Genomic DNA, 6,637 nt, shown 5'->3' with positions numbered 1-6,637 from the left:
TTTCCCCTAACGCAATCCACAGAAATTCCACGAAACCCTTGGTGGATAAGTCCGACGACTCAGCAGCAGTGTGGAATTTTCTTCTCGTCTGTTGGATCTAATCTATAGTTAGGGGGAAATACATACCAAAAGGTTCGAAGAAGGATAATGAGTGAAGATCTGCCCCAGCCAAGTCGTCGACCGCTGCGGTACCTGAACTGAATGCTCTGAGGTTGAAAGGCAAGTAGATAAGCAGATTCTACATGTATTTTTATTGTCTCGATTCGTCCACTGCTGCTACTGATAATAGGAAAGGTTATGAAGTTGACTTCTTTGCCTTCTTAGGTGAAGGTGGTTGGGCATTAACCAACACAACAGTCAAACCCGATCCAACTTTTGCTCCCTCCGCTTCCTCAGGGCCCTCACTTCCTCACTCAACTCACTTAGACGATCGCCTCATGTCACTTCGATCGCCTTGGGAGGAAGGCTACTGACGGTAGTGAATCTCATAATACGAATAAGATCAGAAAGGCCATCATCATAAGAGCAAACAAGGCAATGGCTCTCGTGAGAGCAAAGCCTAAAATGGCATAACCAAACGATTTAGTATCCAATTCCGGACCCCATGCTACTGAATGGATCAATTTCTTGGCAACTAGGACAACTTCTAACGATGWTTGTCCCGCATATCACTAGATCGATCGGTATCTTTACAAATTTATAAAGCTTTCRTCTCAATTCATACTTAGCCGCGAGCAATCTACGTTTGTGATCTCGCATATTTCGCCTTCTCCGACATCTTACTGACTTTCCCCCTCATCTTTTTGAAAAAAGCCGCTCCACGGTGGTAAAGTCTCATCTTGTGTGTTGGCCTAAGTTACAATAGTGACATTGAACCCTCGAATATGTTCGAGATCTCGAAATGATCTTCCAGTKCCGGGGAGAATTCGCAAAACTCCATTTCCATCAAGAATTGAATGGACTTTTCCCGTATTTCGACCGGAAATCCTAACTGAGACATTACTGTGGAGATTCTTACCAAAAAATGAGACATWCCATGCCCTCGGAGAGTGCTTTGCCGTGCTAGATCATTGACATATCCTTTTTGTCTTTATTTGACCCAAAGAATGGATTGAATCGAAACGACTTTCCTGTCGAAACCCTTTGTTTCTGTATTAATTTCTGACCGCACGGAATCTCCATGGCCAATTTTCCATTTTTCATTATGAAATCAGAAGGTGCTGCCTTTGGTACTACTTTTATTTTACATGATCCAGGAACTTCCATAACATTGGCGTGATTCGGTTTGAGCAACGGATCCTGACGTGATACATCTTCGTAATGAAAATTGAGTGTAAACATTATTCTTTTTCTTTCCCAGTATCGATAGAATGAGCACTGTGAACTATCTGCTTCAAAAAAGATAGTTGTAAAAACATCAGAGCAATATATCGTAGTGTAGAACAGATTTGAAGTAATGGGGATCACATTAGTAGRAATATAGGCCAGTCTCCAGCTTCTATCCTTTTCTTTTCCGCTGGCATCACGCATTCATGCCTTTGACTGCTGCTGTTAGAACACCACAATRTTCGTCCTTTTGGGCTTAATGCTCTCCATGGTGAATTGATCATTCAATATCCTTCCTCTTATGAGAGGACGGAATGGAAGAAAAGTAATGAAACCTGCGATGGCTACTGAATAACCTCCTTTGACTTTATAAGCGTAAAACTTCAGATTTTAAGGCCTTTCCACTACATAAAAAAAACTTGAATTAGATCTACGAAATGATCGACTCAAATAGATGGTCATCATAAGCTATTTCTTTTCCTCCTCTTCCAGTCTATTAATAAAAAGGCCATCAYGGACCAAGATCCAAAGGGATCAATCTTTTACACCGATGTATCGTACTCTCTCRACCAGGTCATCATAAGAAAAGACTGCAAAATCTTTCCGAAGTGTTATAAAGAGGGAAGGCGYGCTACAACTAACATAACAGCCTCTTCCTTGCCCCCCTAAGAATCCRAAGGTCACCTTTGGATGTTGTCGTGACGCTTTGGTTACGAAGGTTATCGGGGTCTAGGTTTATGGATGGATTCAGTAATYGAAAGTCCCTCCAACTCAATCAATATCAACATTCAACAACATGTCTGTGACTGGTTAGGCTTGGTTGATTTTGTCAGAAAAGAAAGTAGGTTTTGGGGGTTCATTGATTAGTATACCCTCGGTGCTGGTAAGGTCGGGACCGTGGTCGTACGTCTCCAGGTTGCCGGCCTATCTTCTTTCTGAGATTGACCAGCCAGCTGGGTTGGTTTGGCTATTCTTTTCTATTGAAAGGAGTCACATGTCTGCGCGAGTCATCTTCTTCTAGGCCCCGCTGGACGACACAACATTCTCGTTTAAATAAATAGATGTCGGCCGTACTTGTGATGGTTCCCAAGGATCCAATATGACCACTTCACTTAGGTCTACGTTGCCACGATATTGTTCTACAGAAGTGGGCAGGATGTTAGAAGTTCGGCCCGCTTATTTTTGTGTCGTAGGGGAGGGATTGACCTTTTTTAACGCATATTCAGTCGTACCAGCATGGCCCCACTGATTTCTTTTCGGTCGGAGCATCCAGCAGCGCAGCCTAGTTCTACTTGACTAAGCCCGTGCTCRTCCAAGGAGGGAGTTTGCTTTACCCAACCCCTTTTTGATAACAAGGCAGAAAGCCCCGACCTGACATTCATTAGTTTCGAATGAAGAGTGCCCTACCACACCTACTCCTATCAAAAAGCGAGACTTTACTAAACAAGAAAAGCCCCTTCTATCTTATTAGTAAAGCGCTAACGCGCGCCCTGCAATCAAACTCAAGTTTCGCCTTGATCGATACGACAACCTTACTAATAGAAAGGGTCAAAATGCGCTCAAGCAACCTATCTTACTAATATAATAAGAATTAAGGGCCTATCTAAGCCCTATGGTTGTAAAGCTACAGCTCGAAAGCCGGCCTTACCTTCTATGTTTTTAGTAAAGGGCCTTTTCAATAAGGCTCGCGCTAGGCGCTCACGTTTTTTTGCTTCCCTAAAATAGCAGATTTTTAAGTTGGTAAAGACCCGCCCCTTGTTTCAGTCAGAATGAGTCCCCGGGACATTGGCTTCCGCCAACAGTGAACTATTAAGGATCGCATCCCACGCATATTCTACATTATAGCCTGCAACTGATTCAGCTTCCGCTTCTGGGAGATCAAACGGAGCTCGATTAGTTTCTGCTAGAMAAGAAATAAAGAACATAACCAATACACGGAACAAGGGAATACTGGACCATATATGCTTTTGCGCCATGACAATCTCACTCGAATTACGGGGACCTACACATATTAGTACAGTATACCGGGTCCCCGGCCAGAACCACACGTSCAAGTTTCCCTGCATGTGGCTCGTCCGTGCTTTTCTATTCCGCTTTGCCGCCTATTATATTAAGAGAATAGGTCCCGTTCAAGCGTCCACCTTTATTCATCTATACCAGCTGCCACGCACGAGCCTATAGAAAGGATTTCAGCACCCCTCTCTAGATAAGAAGCAGAACGCGCCATCACCTACAACCCTTTCCTCTGCCGGGGACTTCCACGAAATGAAACAAGCGGCATCGCCGTATGCTCCACTTTTGTTGCCCTGGTTTATATTCCGGAGTACTCCTATGGCCGATCTGTCACCCAACCTACTTAAACAACCTAAAGGCTTGGTCCCAGCCCTTTTGGAGAATGACCCCTTATGGCACGTTTTAGTCAGTTATTCTCGCAGTTCAGATAAGATTCGGACCGCCACTTCTCTGAAAACATGGTTCTTGCCCCCCTCTCTCCTCCCCCCTTTGAGCACGTCCATTCGTTGGGTGATCCCTTGCTCTCACGTTCGAGTGTTTGCTCGTCGTTTAGGCCGGTGAGTGAGATTTCTGCTCATTGCAGTCACCTCCGGGCTTCTTCGCACCTAGATAGTACTAGGACCCTTGTGCCCCGGCCCTTGATCAGATACAGCTCCCGTCCTATGACCCACAACTCAAAATGAGCCTTGCGACGAGACGCGGACATTCCCGATGCTGCGGTTCTCCCCGGTCCATTCCCGGGTTGGGTTAGGGGAACATCCGAGCGATTTCCTTCGCGGATMCAAACGCGCTCACAAGGCGCACAATAATAATAAGACCAATAGAGACTTCATAAGGGACCATTGGAGCTGCAGATCGTAATGCTYCTAGAAAGGCATATTTCGAATATAGAGGAGTGAAAGTTCCCAACAATCAATGACTTTTTCATTTCCTTATATGAACCGTACRAGCACGTCCTTTGTCACCCCCCACCGCGCTTACGGCTCTATACCCCAACCYAACTTGCTCTGGCCCCGGGTCCTTCCTTTCTATTCGTCGGTAAGCGGATCGTAGGAGCATGGGGGGGGGGTATCTAATTTTGACTGATAGAAAGCATCTCTCTTTTGTCCCTCCTGRCCGAACCCGCCAAAAAACAAAAATATAAATAGATAAAGTTTTTATTGCAGGGAGAGTTGCGTCGGAGACATCTTTATCTGAGGAGGAGGCTTCGTCGTCCGGCTCCTCATAAATGATGTTAGGATGGGCCGGATCATCCTCGTAATCCTAAAAAAAGAAGGAACATAATCACTTTCTTTCAGTGACATATCTAATTAGATTGAATAGGATTTTAAGAGTTGTCACGATCATTCACATCCATTTTAGTAGGCAGGAAGGGTGCAGAAGCTACCGTTTCCAGAATGCAAGCAAGCTAGCTTGCTGACTCTCCTAGTGGTTTGGCGACAAGGAAAGGGGCATTTGAGAAGTGACTAGTCGCTTCTGGCGAGCTTCTAGAAGGCCGACCACTACATAGAGAGATCCATATACCAGTCATGAGCGATAGCGAAGCCTAGAGAGGCGGAAGCAGTAGCTTCTAGGACGAAGCCGAGCCACTAGTGGAGTGGCCAAGGAGGCCTACTATACCGATACTGAATTAGTAACCGGTGAAATCCCCAAATAAAAATTTCAGTGAACTATTGAAGCTATCAGTGTGATTGATCAGACAARTACCAAGGCTTTCGGTAGACTTCTTTCATTTCCGAATTTGCTTGCGACAAGTCCTAGCATTAGTATGAGTTCGTTGACCACGTAAGGGTGATCCATCTTGATGACGAATTCCACRATAACAAGAAATAGAAATTAATCGTTCGATGTCTGCTCGTTCTCCCCTCTTCAATTCCCAATGAACAACATGATCTTGACCTATCATTTGTTCAATTTGGTCGATCTGATACTTAGTTAATTCTTTTATCTTTTATGTTCCCACTGATACCTAATCRATAACGAACCAGAATGGCTTTTTTAGGCCCAATTCCATCTATTTTTGTTGAGGCAATTCTGACTTGTTCATCGGCAACTGATCTAGCTCCTGAAATATATAACATTCTTGATCCTTCCTTTTACTAGTCTTCTCGGCTGGAATCAAAAAAGATTCTCCGCTCTGCTCCTACTCCTTCTTCTCCTTTAGGATAGGGTCGTCGTTAGACCTATACAGACTTATATATAGCATGCCTTAAAGACAAAGAATAGGGGAATCATTCGCGATACCCACCCGGGCATCACTCACTACGAGGACAGAGAGACCTCCTAAGCCTCGGTCTTAGAATATAAGCCTCCCTCCGGTTGGCTAAAAACGAATGCTTTCAGTATGCCGCGAGTGGCTTTAAGAAGGTGTTATGCTGGACACGTTAAGGACTAAATTCATCCAAGTAGTTACACGGGAAAGCTTTCAGGCTTACTGCTCTACTGGTTTCAAGCAAGACCTAAACAGAGCCTTGGAAGAGGCATCTACTTCTGATCTAAAGATGGATCCATAATTACCTATGAGCTAGATTAGTGGGAAATCTACGAATCTAAGAGCAATGTGCTAGTCAAACTAGTAGGATCGGGTAGGTAAATCAAGAAGGGGGAGGCCCTGAGGGGCCTGGCGATGAAAGCTTTCAAATAAACCTAATGGTGTTAAGACGGGGGTTGCTCGATTCCTTATGTGATGCCTTTATTTGATTCTGAAGTGCCTTTGGCATGATCGTTTTGAAGTTCTTTCTTTCATAAGAGCCCTGGCAACATTAAGCAGGTGTCTATGCTTACGCTCAACAACCCCATTCTGCTGGGGTGTATAGACACACAAAGTTTGGTGGATAATGCCTTTTGCCTCAAAAAATTCACTCAACCTTTGGTTGGTGAATTCAGTCCCATTGTCGCTCCTAAACACTTTAACATTTTTCCCAAACTGAGTAAGCAACAGATTACAAAAATTCTCAATGTGTTCACTGACCTCATGTTTTTCCTTCAAAAGATAAACCCATACTGCACGAGTGTAATCATCAACCACAGTTAAGAAGAATTTATATCCTTCTCTGCTCTGGATGTGATAAGGTCCCCAAACGTCTAGGTGAATAAGTTCACCTAAACATCTAGATTTATGAATACTAGTGCCAAATTTCTCACGCGTTTGTTTCGCCTTGTGGCATATTTCACAAGGACCACTACTTTCATTTCCAATATTTAATTTGTCCTTTAAAACATGTAAGACTTGATCAGCAGGGTGACCAAGTCTGCTATGCCATAATTGAGATGAGACGAAACAAACCATACCACAATT

This window comes from Cynara cardunculus, assembly GCF_001531365.2.
Source record: "Cynara cardunculus var. scolymus isolate 2C chromosome LG 14, CcrdV1, whole genome shotgun sequence".
In the NCBI taxonomy this organism is placed as follows: Eukaryota; Viridiplantae; Streptophyta; class Magnoliopsida; order Asterales; family Asteraceae; genus Cynara; species Cynara cardunculus.
The sequence above is the reverse complement of the archived record's forward strand: the minus strand, read 5'-3'. Positions refer to the sequence as shown.